The sequence below is a fragment of the Ictalurus furcatus genome, chromosome 16, assembly GCF_023375685.1.
Source record: "Ictalurus furcatus strain D&B chromosome 16, Billie_1.0, whole genome shotgun sequence".
Classification (NCBI taxonomy): Eukaryota; Metazoa; Chordata; class Actinopteri; order Siluriformes; family Ictaluridae; genus Ictalurus; species Ictalurus furcatus.
In genome coordinates this window covers 22,889,668-22,904,108 of record NC_071270.1, presented here as the reverse complement: position 1 = coordinate 22,904,108, position 14,441 = coordinate 22,889,668, and positions in this window count along the sequence as shown.

Here is a 14,441-nt window from a genome sequence, read left to right as displayed (position 1 = left end):
GTTTGCACAATACTTAACTGGTAGCTATTAACCGGACTTACTTGTTAGCAACATAGTAGCACTAGAGCAAATCTAAAGAAACAAACATACCAGACGCCTTATACAGTATGTCTGAAAACACATGTGTTTTTCTGATTTTAAATAAACACTATGGGCTACGTGGTAATTCAACACTCTTATGAAAAGTTTGTATAGTCTGAAATGTAGGGTTGATATTGTGTAACATGGCACTTAAAAAAATATGCTAGTGTCAGTAGTTTTGACCTGTGTCCTGACACAACTTTGACCTAAACACATCACATCACTGTCAAACACATGTTTTGAAGTTAAGTGATAGCAGCGGTGTGTTAAACATTACCACATGAAGGGGTGAATGCTTGATACCAATCTGCTTCTCGGTCACTTGAAGTAATTTGTTATTTTGACACAGACCCCTATGGAGGCCCCCTTCTCCAGCAGCTTCTCACACCATCACTTATTTGAACAAGGAGATCTGCCTTCCATGTGTTTAGTGCTCAGGTGTTTAAGTCTTCAGGGGCAAAATTATTTTTCACTTTTGATGTTGATTAATTTTCTCTAACAGCAGCTCTGACATTCATTAAGAGCCAGGAAAGGGGGGGGGGTGCAAACTTTTAAACAGGATGATCGGTGTAAATAGTTTTTTCATTGAGTTCTTCCCTTCAGAAGCTAAATAAGATAGTTCCATGTTTCCCAGAAGACAAAAAAAACCCCAAAACATTTTACACCGATCATCCTGTTCAAAAGTTTACACCCCCTTGCCTCTTAACGTATCGTGTTGCCTTCTTGGGCATCAGTGAACGTTTGCATCTTTTGTAATAGTCGTGTACGAGTCCCTCAGCGTGTCCTCAGTGTGAAAAGATGGATCTCAACATCATATAGCCGCTGTTGGAAAGGAGTCAAATATGCAAAATGTGCAGGACCTGGAGGATTTTTCTGAATAACAATGGGCAGTTTAACTGCTCAGGACAAACAAGGGACTCGTGAACAACTCTCACAAAACATAGACACAGTCGTTGATCATCCAGGTAACGAAACACAGTATTAAGAATCAAGCGTGTGTAAACTTCTGAACTGGTTCATTTGTGTAAATTCAGTTATTATTGTGTCTTGTGGACTATATGTAAACATCTGTATTATCATCTGCATAATTTTCAGCTTTAGGAATTGTATTGCAGACGGTGGAGGTGAGCTTCACTGAAATTATGTCAGTTGTCCAAGATGGTCACTCTATAATACTATATAAAACGAGTTTAATATTACACTGTTAATTCATGTTTATAGATGACAATAAGTCCCACTGTATGCTAAACCAGTGGTTCTCAGAGTTGGGTCCAGTGCGTCCATGAAGCATAACCAAGGGGTCTGTGATTTTATTTTGTTACAGTAGTGGAAATCACAACCCACTTTATCAAAGTTATATATTTAGGGGTCCAAGCACCAAGCTCTAATGAGCTCTAATATGTTCAGTGGAATGTTCATGAATAGAAAGCTCTGTCACGCTATATTATTTGAACATTTTTGATAATGTTCATGAAATAAATCCATACTTACAGTTAAAAGGGTCCCTGGATACAAAAAAACAAACAAAAAAAAAACATTTGAGAACCCTGTGCTAAACCACATTCGCTGAAGTTTTCACTGAAGAACTAGATATAGTCGGAATTATTTTGGGTGAGCATGCGACAGACCTCCATTACTTGTTAGCTACATAATCCTCATAGCTTGCCTGAAAAATTATAGAATGTCGCGCAGCAATGTCCTAGATGAGTGAGGACATTTGGTTTAAGGTGGACATTTGAACTGTGTTGTGTATTCTTGAAAAAAGTTATAGCTCTGTTACCGTAAATATAATGAGATAGTATGATGCGTGTAGGGAACAGGAGAGTTAAGAGTAATGTCATATAAAGTGTACAGGATTAATGTTTATCTCTTCCCTTTGTGTCACACACACACACACACACACACACACACACACACAAAACAATGTATCTGAACATCTCAGGAACTGCCTACGAGAGACTGTTTACATTCGAGCTTCCTGTGTCTTCCAGTCCTAATCACCCAAGGAGTGCACTCCAGGAAGTCTGTGATTAGCATTATCCTCTTACTTCTCCCCATTTTTTTTATGGAGGACACACCCATCTGACAAAGAAAGAGAGGTTATCATTAAAAGTGTAAGAAGGTATTATATTATACCTTGTTATAATGCATTATCTTTTCTAAAGTAACATTCTACAGTACACAGGAGCTTGTATGGAAAGTTGTAACTATATGTTTATTTAGCATTTTTGGACGGAGTCATGGGGAGGTATGGTCGCTTAGTAGTTAGCACATTTGTCTCGCATCTCCAGAGTTGAGGGTTCAAATCCCGCCTCCGTCCTGTGTGCATGAAGTTCGCATGCTCTGCCCGTGCCTCGGGGGTTTCCTCCGGGTACTCATGTTTCCTCCCCCAGTACAAAGACATGCAGTGTAGGCTGATTGGCATCACTGAATTGCCCATAGTGTGCAATGGGTTGGGACCTTGTCCAGGGTGTCCCCCAACTTGTGCCCCAAGTCCCCTGGGATACTCTTCAGGCTTCCTAAATGGATGGATGAATGGATGGATGGAAGGAGTCTCCAGTGTCAGAGAAAAGTCTCTAGATCAGAGGACTTTACACTTTCTGGTTTCTCATTTGACCATGACAAGATGCGGTTTTTGTTGTGGTTGAGATAAACAGAGGCTTGTGAGGGAACGACTGTTGAAACAATTCTAATAAAACAAGTTAATGGAATACTTCAGCATCGTTAATCGAATCTCTAACTTCTGCATCTATAGCACAAGTTTTATTACCAAAGATAAGGGGGGGAAAAAAAACAGAAAACCTGTTTACTCAAAAATCACTTTTAAAAGATCTCTAGGGTCAGTTGTTGAATTCTGTCAATAGCACTTTTTGTAAAATGCTTTTTAAAAGAAAGAATTAGTACTGAAGTGCTTCAGTAGTAGTTGTTTACTTTTTTTTTTTTTTGCCTGGTGGTGCAAGAACATGACAATACACAGATTAACTTGAGCGTAAATAGACTAATAAAAATAGCCGCCCAAAATCAGGCATGTGATCAGGGAATAGAAACTAATAAAAGAAGGATGTAAACAGGAGATCAACAGGAATGAGACTTCTGTGAAGAACGGCTAGGCTTCAAAACACATCTCCAAACACATACCAGAGGAAGTCAGCTTCTAAACATACAAATGGACCTGCCGAGAAAAGGTTTCCATTGACTTCGTCATACTGATTGATACAGAAAGACAGAACTAAAGCATTTTATACTGTCACCTGGATTTATCCTGTCAGATTCTGTGCAGTTTCACAGGTAGTATACTGTAGAAACTGTATAAACAGGTAACAAATTAAAGTAAGGACCAGTTGCTCTGTTACTCTGTGTGGCATTTATTTTATTTAGCTGGAAGAGTCACTGCAAATCAATACCTTTATCCTGTGATGAGTAGGAACTACTGCTGGTTTCAAATCTTCTAACTATAATTTTTTTCTATGTTCACAATCTCTTGTCACCAGTAGGGAAAACATGAAATATGCATAATTTATAGAACATAATTAGCAGCTACGATCAAGTGAAAACGTCATTTGTCAAAACACCTGGTTGATTCTCAAATCCACGAATACCTAGCTTTTAATTGTTTGATAAATCTGTAAAATCCTTGCAGGCTCTTGACGACAAACAATTTCTATTGACACAGTTGCAACAGTTGCACGCTTGCAACTGGTGTGTTTGCTTGTTTTGGACACATCAAGCTTTCCCTCCCATGATCTGATTTTCAAAATAGTGCTTTTAAGCTGTTCTGTCTACTTCTTCACCAGGCCGCTGAGCCGTGCTGCTGACTGAGTTAAAATAATAAACCACTCTTAATGTGAATGTGTAAGATGGGAGATGGTATACAGGAAGTCGTCCCACGACAAAATAATCTGTTTAGTCATCTCAGGAGTGGTGTCTGTGCTTTCTTTAAACTCATGAGCACTGTCTATTTCTGGGTTTCTTTTTTTACCTTTGAGGATTCGAAAGGTATGACAAAGACATGTCAGAACATAACTGCTGGATTTCTGTAGACGGCAAAGTTTACGAGAATTTATTGAATCAAAGAAGCATGATTACTGAGTCTGTGTTTACTGGGATTCTTCATCAGGACAGAATAAACAGGAAATAGTTTGCAAGATGAATCAAATGCAAAGACCATGATGATGAGAGATAATTTGGTCAAAGGCACTTGAACAAGACAAAACTTTCAGTTTCATGGTGAGTACATAAAGTATTTTAATGTGAGTTTTTTTTCTTGACATTGCTCCAAAGGTGAGAGGCAAAGCTCAGTAGATTGCTTAATCTACTAGACCTTAAATGTGGCATGCGCTTGAATAATCTCATATGTTGTTGAGTAGTGACTTTGTATTATAGTTGGCAATGGATTTTTTGGGTCATTTAACATTAAACACAGTCACTATTAAACACTAATAAATCAACGTCAAATACCAACACTCACCAACAAACACTAATGACCATAATCAAATACCAACACTCACCAACAAACACTAATGACCATAATCAAATACCAACACTCACCAACAAACACTAATGACCATAATCAAATACCAACACTCATCAACAAACACTAATGACCATAATCAAATACCAACACTCACCAACAAACACTAATGACCATAATCAAATACCACCATTTAGCACCAAAGACTAATATACACCATCAAACACCAACATAAGGCATCAAACACAGTCACCATCAAGCACCAATATTCTCTAACAAACAGCAACATTCACCGTCAAACACTGCCATTCACTATTAAACATGAACATTCATCACCAAACTAACATTCACCATCAAAACTACCATTCAAACACCACCATCTGAGACCAAAATTTCCCACCAAACCCTAATATTCTGCATCAAACACAAACATTCACCAACAAACACTAACCAACCATTTTCACCATATTTAAATACCAACATTCCCCATTAATTCACCAACTTTCACAAACACAAATATTCTCCTACAAACACCAACATTCATCACCAAACATGAACATTCACCATCAAACACTAACACTGACCATCCAACACTAACATTCACCATTAAACATGAATGTTTACCACCAAACAGTAACATTCACCACCAAACACTACCATTCACCATTAAACACTAACTTTCACTCTATTAATCACTAACATTCACCACCAAACACTAACATTAACCAATAAACATAAACATTCACCATCAAACACTAACTTTCACCACCAAACATTAACATCCACCATTAAACATGAATGTTCACCACCAAACAGTAACATTCACCACCAAACACTACCATTCACCATTAAACATGAACATTCACCACCAAACACTTTCACTAATAAACACTAACTTTCACTCACTATTAATCACTAACATTGACCATCAGACACTAACATTTACCATCAAACACTACCATTCACCATTAAACATGAAAACTCACCATCAAACACAACCATTCACCATTAAACATAAACATTCACCATCAAAGACTAATTTTCACCACCAGACACTACCATTCACCATCAAACACTAGCATTCACCACCAAACACTAACTTTCACCATCAAACACTAACATTAACCACCAAACAACAACATTCACCACCAAACTCTAACATTAACCACCAAACACTAAATTTCACCACCAAACTCTAACATTAACCACCAAACACTAACTTTCACCACCAAACTCTAACATTCACCACCAAACACTAACATTCACCACCAAACAATAACATTCACAATCATGCATTAACATCAAACACTAACATTCACCACCAAACACTAACATTCACCACCAAACTGTAACATTCACCACCAAACAATAACATTCACCATCATGCATTACCATCAAAAATAAACATTCACCATCAAACACTAACAATGTCCATCACACACTAGCACTCACCATCAAACATGAACATTTACCAGAAAACACTAACACTCATCATCAAAGACTAACAGTCACAACTAAACACCAACATATTTAACTCCCACATTCTTCATCACACACCAATATTTTTCATCTAACAATCATCATCATTTAACACCAGCATTCACCAGTGAACACGGTCACCACATTAGTTTGTTTTTTGGGGAGTGTGTCTTGTCTTGGCATGATACTGTCTACAACGTCTTCCTCTATGATAAAGTCAAATGTCAACATAGCCTTACTGGTTGATAAACAATGCTGATGTTTGAATACAAATGTTACTGTCAGAGAAGGTGGGAAAATGCTGCTGTGTATTGGTGTTTGTTGGAGAATGTTGGTGAATCTTGGTGCTTGATGTGTGTTTTTGTTTGACAGTATTATTGACTTTTTCTAGTTTTTGGTGTTTGATGGTCATGTTGAGTGTTCGGTGGAGAATTAGTGTGATTTGGTGTTTTTTGGCAAAAGTCAGTGTTTGCTGAAGGATGCTGGTGTTTGAAAATGCTGGTGTGTGATGGTTAATGTTGGTCAGTCTATGTGGTAATGTAGTAATGTTGCTCTCTGTTGAAGAATGCCAGACTGCTGGGATTTGGTTTCTTTGTGTGATGTGGGTGTCAGACTCTTGCATTGGTGTTAATTGAAATTCTCAATGCTGGATTTGATTTAGTTTGTGGAATTCAATCCTGGTGATTTTCTCACCTACGTGGCTCACCTCGGAAGGCCTGCATTATTCACCAGTGCTGTTCGACTCCGAAAGAACATTAAATTATTTGTTGTCCTAGTAGAGCTTCAGAGAATTGGAGAAATGTTGTAATTCACTGTACTCGGACTAATGCAAACTTTAATCGAATTTCACAATGTCATTGAGGTTAATGCATAGTGGTGTACAATGCCGGTTGTCATCTCCGAGGAATTTTAATGCCGCTAGGGTTTATTTATGTCTTTGACTTTGTTGCCCACTTGTTTAGCAGCATGTGACTCTGTATTTGTGTGTGATTTGGAACAAATTAGATTGCGCTAAAAGCGATCTTCGTGACTTGTGGGATGGATGACAGAGGTGTAGCTTACGCTCGTTGTGTTTGGATAATTGAGTGTTATTATACAACTGCAAACTGTGATGTCTGAGCCACGTTTCTGCAGTTAAACACAGATCTCATTTTGTCCTACCGATGGACTGATGGACAGCTGAAAAGTGGAGTATATATTTCTGATTCTGTGGTTGTTTGACAGGTCGGGGTGAGGGGGATAAAAAACACATGTTACAAACGTCTGACTGAGAGCTGTGAGAGTATCGTTTTTACCATATTTTGAGTTAAGTTATACCATTAACAATATATATTAACATTATAAGCACAGCTCACATTTGAAATAGAAAACAGAGTCAGTTACAGTAGTTGATAAAGTACAAATTTTGAAAACTAAACTGTTCTTATTCACATGCTTATTTAAGCAATTCTAGCAGTTTCTCCTTCAATAAATCACTGCTACAGGTTTAAATTTCTAGGTTGGCAGCAGATACCAAGATACTGTATTGTGTTGGGTGGGTATCATACACGAGTTTATATCATAGCTTTCCCTTGTGAAAAAAAAGTATACTTAAAGTAAGTAGTGCTGAAATGGTTATATACTTAAGGTGTTATTTTGGCACCACTTTTTATATACTAATTTGTTCTTGGAATATATTGGAACTACACTTTATATACAGGGCTGATGATTTCTTCTGTTTTTGTGTATATCTCATACTAAATAGTTTTAGATCTTCAAACAAAATACAACATAAATCAAGGCAACCCGAGTAAACACACAATACGGTTTATTTATTTATTTATTTTATTGAAGCAAAAAAAGTTATCCAGCACGTATCACCAATGTGAAAAACTAATTGCCCCATTATAGTTTTGTACGATTGCTATGACAATTTTTTAAATACTTTTAAAGAACTTGATCCTATGTCATTTCAAGTGTTGAATAGCATTTTGCAAAGCATTTTGGTATCTGAAGTAACACAACAAGTGAAACTTAACTGTCATTTTGTCTTGACAAACCAAGACATATAATATATGGATACTGTTTATAAAACGGCTTTTTGTCTCTTGAATGAAGTTCATGAGGCAGAATTCCAATATTTACTAAGCAATATGATCATCAGTGTTTTGTACAGCATATATTTTCATTAACATTCTGCTTTGTGCATGCACACAAGACCAATCAGTACTTTCACACCTGAAGAAAAGGACTTGGAATAATGAGTCATGTGATATGTGAGTAGGTAAACTTGGTCAGCTGACTTGAATTAGTGGTTTAAAATGGCAGGCTTTGAGCTTTTGCACTCTTTGTGCTTTGAGGTTCTAGAAGTCAGTGGTGAAGTGATATAACGGTAGGCCTGAAGCCTTCTGGCAGTCATCAGTTGAGTCATTATGTGGGGTTGCACAAGGTAACGGAAAGTGAACTTTTTGCAGTGTTATTTTTTTTCCTTGACATAAGATGGGTTTGTTTATGATTTTATTATTTTTTTAAATGCTATTTTGTAGGCTCTGGTTGCTGTTCGTTGCTTTACTTCACCTAACAGATGTAAGGGCAATTGGAGGTAAGCTATTATAGCGCTTAGAGCAGTGTCTGTTATCTTGTGTTGATGTTCTTAAATTGTGTGTCTATGTATGACCCTCAAATTATTTTTCTTCTAACAAGTGTGGAGTAAAAGGCCTGCACAGGATTGTTATGGTGTTGATTGCAAGACATCTCTGGATCAGCTGCAGGAAACTGCGTCCTTTCCTGATGGAGCCCAAATTTCCACAGCCTTGAGGGATGAAAGTAAAACCCATGCTGGAGCTTTGCGAACAAGCATGGCTTCATGGATGGGCTTATCTTCATCTGAAGCCCTGACAAATGGCTCTTTTGGTCAATACAAGCCAGTATTCCAAGGTGTTCATGCTTTCCAAAGACAGAACATTGCTTTACAAAGCCGAGGCTCAAATGTCTATGGCCTTTCTCAAGGACCTTCCAGCCAGTATGGTAGCTTCCAAACACAGCAAGGCACAAATCAACTGAGCTCTGCCCCTGCATTAACTGTAACCCAGCAGGCCTGAGAGTGCAGTGTCCAGTGGTTCTACATCTAGTACTTCAAGCTCCTACAGTGGTTCTCAAAGCCAAGGCTCAACTGTCTATGGGCTGTCTCAAGGATTTTCTGGCCCCTATGGTAGCTTCCAAACACAGCAAGGAAAAAATCAGCAGACAACTGAAGGTGCCACGACAGCTAATGGTTCCTCCACCTCCAGTCTATCAAGTTCCTACACTGGTTCCGAAAGCCAAAGTGCAACTGCCTATGAGTCATCTCGTGGGCTTTCCAATCTTTGATGGTTTGCTTACACAGCAAGATGTACAATGGCTGAGCTCTGCCCCTACCTTAACTGTGAACCAGCAGGCCCCTGGAAGCACCATAACATCCAATGGCTCCAACACTGACGCTTCAAGTGCCTACAGTGCTCCTCAAAGTCATAGTTTGTCTCATGGGCTTGTTGGCAGCTCTCTCAGAATAGTCAAAATGTCCAGCAACTGGGGGCCTTCAATCAGCTGGTTCCTCCTCTGGAGTTGGGTCAGCAATCTTGTAAAAAGACTGTGTTCAGGGACTCATCTTCCATGATTTCCCCAAGCTTTCCTGGTAGTAAAAGCTCAGTGGGTCAAACCTTCCCTTGAAACCTTATTCATGACTTCCAGGTTACATCTCAAAGGATTGCTGCAGTGTTCAACTTGATGGTAAAGCAGTGTCTAATTAGTGCTTTATAATAAAATGCCTGGCTTGTCTGTCTAAATGATCTATTAAAGCATACTTGTACTCCATTTTTTGCTGTCTTATTTTACATCCTCCTGTTCAGTGTGGTTTTGGTTATAAAAATAATTGGTTCTGTTAACTGCATATAAATACTTAAAACAAAAAAACCAAACAACTTTTGAAATGTGTTGAGAACTGGCAATAGTCCAGACTTTATCTTAATATCCAATTTATGTGATCAGATCACACATTACATATTCATGTTTTTGACTGTATCTAATGACTACTTGCAACCATTTGGTCAGTAGCAGGATTGCTAATCTGCCAAAACCAAGCCAGTGTTGCTTCAAAACTTCCCCTATGACACTATCCAACACAAACATACCATATTACTTTACAAGCAAGTTCTTAATTTTAAAAAGCTGAACTTGTGGTTTAGGTCCTTAATGATCAGTTAATATAAACTGTTGTCATGCTTATTAAGCATTGCTTTTGACTGCTTTGCATTGTTCTAGTTGGGCCATGATACTTATATGGGGTTTTATTAAGTGTGTGTGTATATACTCAGCAAAAACAAGAATGTCTTCCTTTTTCAGGAGCCTGTATTAAGATATTTTTGTAAAATCCACATAAGCTATATAGATCTTTATTAGAAAGGGTTTAAACAATGTTCATTTTTACATTTATTCACTTAGCAGATGCTTTTATCCAAAGTGACTTACAAATGAGAGATTTGTAATTACTTTGTATTACTCAATGAATCATAAACAATTATTGCACATGCACCTGTGGAACAGTCTTTAATATGCGAACCATTTACAGCCAGTAGGCAATTGGTCAGTTACTATCTCTTTTAGGACACTGAAGAGACCTTTCTACTGAATCAGGAAAAACACCAGAAGATGCTTATGGTGCCTGCTCACCTGTGTGAACATGCTATAGGCCTGTGGCAGGGAGGTATGAGTACTGCAGATCTGGCCAGAGCATTAAACTACAATGTCTGTAATGTAAGATGCTTAAGACAGTGCTGCAGGGAGTCAGGAAGGACAGCTGATTGTCCTTGCAGTGGAAAATTATATATATGTGACCATGTGTCGTCACCCCCCCCCCCCCCCCCCCCCCAGAATTTCAAATGCCTTGGTGGAACAGTCACTGTACAGTAATACATGGTAAAATTACTGTATTTATACTTTGCAGTGAGAGGAGCCCTTATACAATATCATACCTGTTGACTTCTTGACAAACCCAGAATAAGGATGCCATTGTGTCCCGGCTGAGATTTGGTTATTCTCGTTCACCAGCCTCCCTGTATGATAGCCTGTGGTTTATGACATGGTCTATGATAGTAGCTCTTATTTCATCAGGTACCCTAGCTCTGGCCCTTCTTTGAGTGCCACCACGCATTCTAACTCCTCTCTACTACGTTGTTCTTGTCCAGGCATTCCTCACCCTTGCCCTTGTCCCACTCATCTCCCTTGTCCTGGTACTAGTCTTCCTCTCCCTTGTGTAGGCATTTTTCTTACTTACTTTTTGTTGCTCTATATTGTTCCTTTTCCACACAAGATTAGCCCAAGAGGTCCTCTTTTACTGTATACCACATGGGCATGCAATTGAAAGAACCTCAACACCTGAGTGTGTTTCCTAGATGGGAATAGATTAAGTAGTATGTAAAAAGATAAGTATAAAGTGAAACAATATACTTGAAGCATTCTGCATATAATTCAAGTAAACTGTTATATTAAATTATACTTCTTTTTCACAGTGGCTACATTCCTACTAGTCTCTAATGTTTTCTGTTTTCACCATCATAACCTAGTTTTATAAACAGCTTCGTGTGGTTAGTGGTGACTCAGCATTACCGGCAATTTAATACGGAACATCCACTGGTATCCGCTAAGTGCCACACAATGAGAAGCAACCATATTAACCAAATTTCTTTGTTTTAAAAATCATGTATTTTACATTTGTGCTTATTTAATAAAAAAAAATGCTTAACCAACTGGAGAACCATAAAATCCAGAAAAATACTTGCAATGGCCATCTCATTCTCCAGTCTCTAACTTCAACCATCTGTTTTGTTATCAATGAAAAATTCTTAAATGTTTAGAATAAGGCAAACTAACAGGCAGTGTCAAGCTTTAGACTTTTAGCTACTCTATTCCAGGCAGTGTTATTCAGCTTAGCTAGCTCACACACTATCCTGGAGATTAGTGACTTCCTCAGCTCATGCTGCGACTTATCACTTGACCTTTCAACCCACGAAACATTTTTTGCTCCCATGTCTCAGAGACACTTCCACAGCTCAGGTTAGTTTTTAACCTCTAGCGCATTAAACCTCACCTCTGATCTGCCTTAACACACTGCAGAGGTATCTAGACACACACAGATGTTACAGATTTCCAGATCACCCTTTATTACTGTTTATTACTGTTTTATCACCCTTTATTACTAGGTTTGTTTATTATTATTATTTTTTGATAGTTTGTGGCTAGCTAATTATAGCTAGTATGTTATGTACTCTGTTTGTATTACATTAGCTACTTACTTGTAAGACTGTGAGATAGTTAACCATCAAGCTAGGCTACAAGTTACATACACTGTCTGTGAAGTTGTCTTATGTTAGCTAGTAAACTATGACAGAGACACCTAACACCTTACATTTGTAAATGTATTCCTCAGAGAGCCAGTTCTGTCCATCATGGGCCCCAAAATCTATATAGGTAGCCTCCTTCTGTAGTTTTGAAATGTCCATGATTACAAATGACTAACTTTTTACACATGTAAGAGACTGTATTGTGTGTTTCCTGCACTATGTGAGAACAGTTCACAGTTTTCTGAGTGTGCGTGTATGAGTTGCTATTGTTATTGTGTTTACTGGAGGTCCTGCTAGAAGTTCTGGTTGAAAGAAGAAAACGGAAGTTGACATAATGCTGGGTTTGGCAACTGCTTCTGAGAAGCTGTTGAGGAATTGGACCAGTATTTACACTTGATAATGAATTACTGTGTACACTATTAATTAATGAAGGAAGAAATTAAAACCATTCATATTTTTTATAAGTCATTTTTAAAAGGCGGAGGTGAAGAACACCACAACATGAGTGTTTTTACGAGTCTACACCTCCAAGTTACAGCCGGAGCTAGTATATTGGATTGTTGCATTTTTGTTTAGCGATATAAAAGTGAAAAATAAATATGCAGCAGGCTAGCCTAGCCTTTACGCTTTAAATACCTTTACTATATGTACCTTATGTGAATATTTTATTTTGCTCTCAGTTGTAATTTGTGCTTTTAGACAATACAAAGCATCACAACTCTACGGTCCTTTCTTCTATCCTGAGCTCGGGTTACTGTCTGCGTGGAGGTTCACACGATCCCTCCACATGTTCTTGTGTCTGTGTGGGTTTCCTCCTGGTCCTCTGGTTCCCTCCGACCTCCCAAAAACATGCCGGTAGTGAACTGAAGATGCAAATTGTTCTCTCTAGGTTCTATATAAATAAAGTCTACTATTATGTGAGCAGTGTGAATAACTACATGAGATGTCTCTACCAGATTCAGTAACAATCCTCTGAATGTGATGTGACCTCAGTCACTGCCTTCGTATTGCATCAGCCTCATTGTTACTGTGTGAAGCACAAAGCAACAGGATGCAGCTTCCGGCCTTTGTGCAGTCATTCAGCAACTACTGATGATACACCCTTTTTATTTTTTATCAAACAGAGTAGATAAAGTATTTAAGCTACACCATTTTAAGGAATAGCGGTGCGTTTCAAATGAAGTGGTGAATTTATACTTTCGACAGCGGAAGGTGAACACACGATATGATCAGCTTTTAAAGCGATTAATGTTGTAATTACACTTTTTCTGGGAAATATGGACGCCAAGGATAAGCTACTTAATTTTGTCGGTTATTGATTTAGCTAGCTCATAGCTGCCATTGTAGATGATGTAACAACAGTGGAAAGTGAAAACAAGTCAAATCAGTTGGGAATATCTACCAGTTAGGAATAAGACTCACTTAGATGAAAATGACACTGTAGTAACACTTGCTGTAGGCCTCCTCACTTGAGACAGATAAGTAAGATGGTGGAAAAGGAATAGAGGAGAATGCAAGTCAACAAGTGTGTATTAAAACAAGGATTGGAAAATAGGCCCTGATTCCACTGCCTTATTTAGCCTCTGTGCTGAGGTAGTGCTTTCCGAGAAGGAGTGTGTTCTGTTTCCGGGCTTGATACATTTGTTCCCTGGACTATGAAGCACTTTATTTGGATAGGCTCCTGTATCCACATTTAGATAATGTCCAACCATGTTTAGTGGAAAGAACCTAAAACTGTTCTGGGTGCTGTTTCTGCTCTAAATAAGGGAGGATGTGTTCACCATATGGCTATGAGGAGAATGTAACACGTGACTTTGGTAGTGCCCTTTAAATCGTTGACATAATGGAAGATGTGTCAAGAAATGTTTACTAGACATACCATAACAATCACGTTTATTTGTGCAGAAGCTGTTGGATTAATTTTTTTCTCTGTTTAAGGCTGGAACCTCTTCCTAACCTCCCTCTATCAAAGTTATGATTATACAGTGCAGTGATATACTGTACGTATAATATAGAAATATGTAGAAAACTGGAGGTTGGACCACACACTCAGA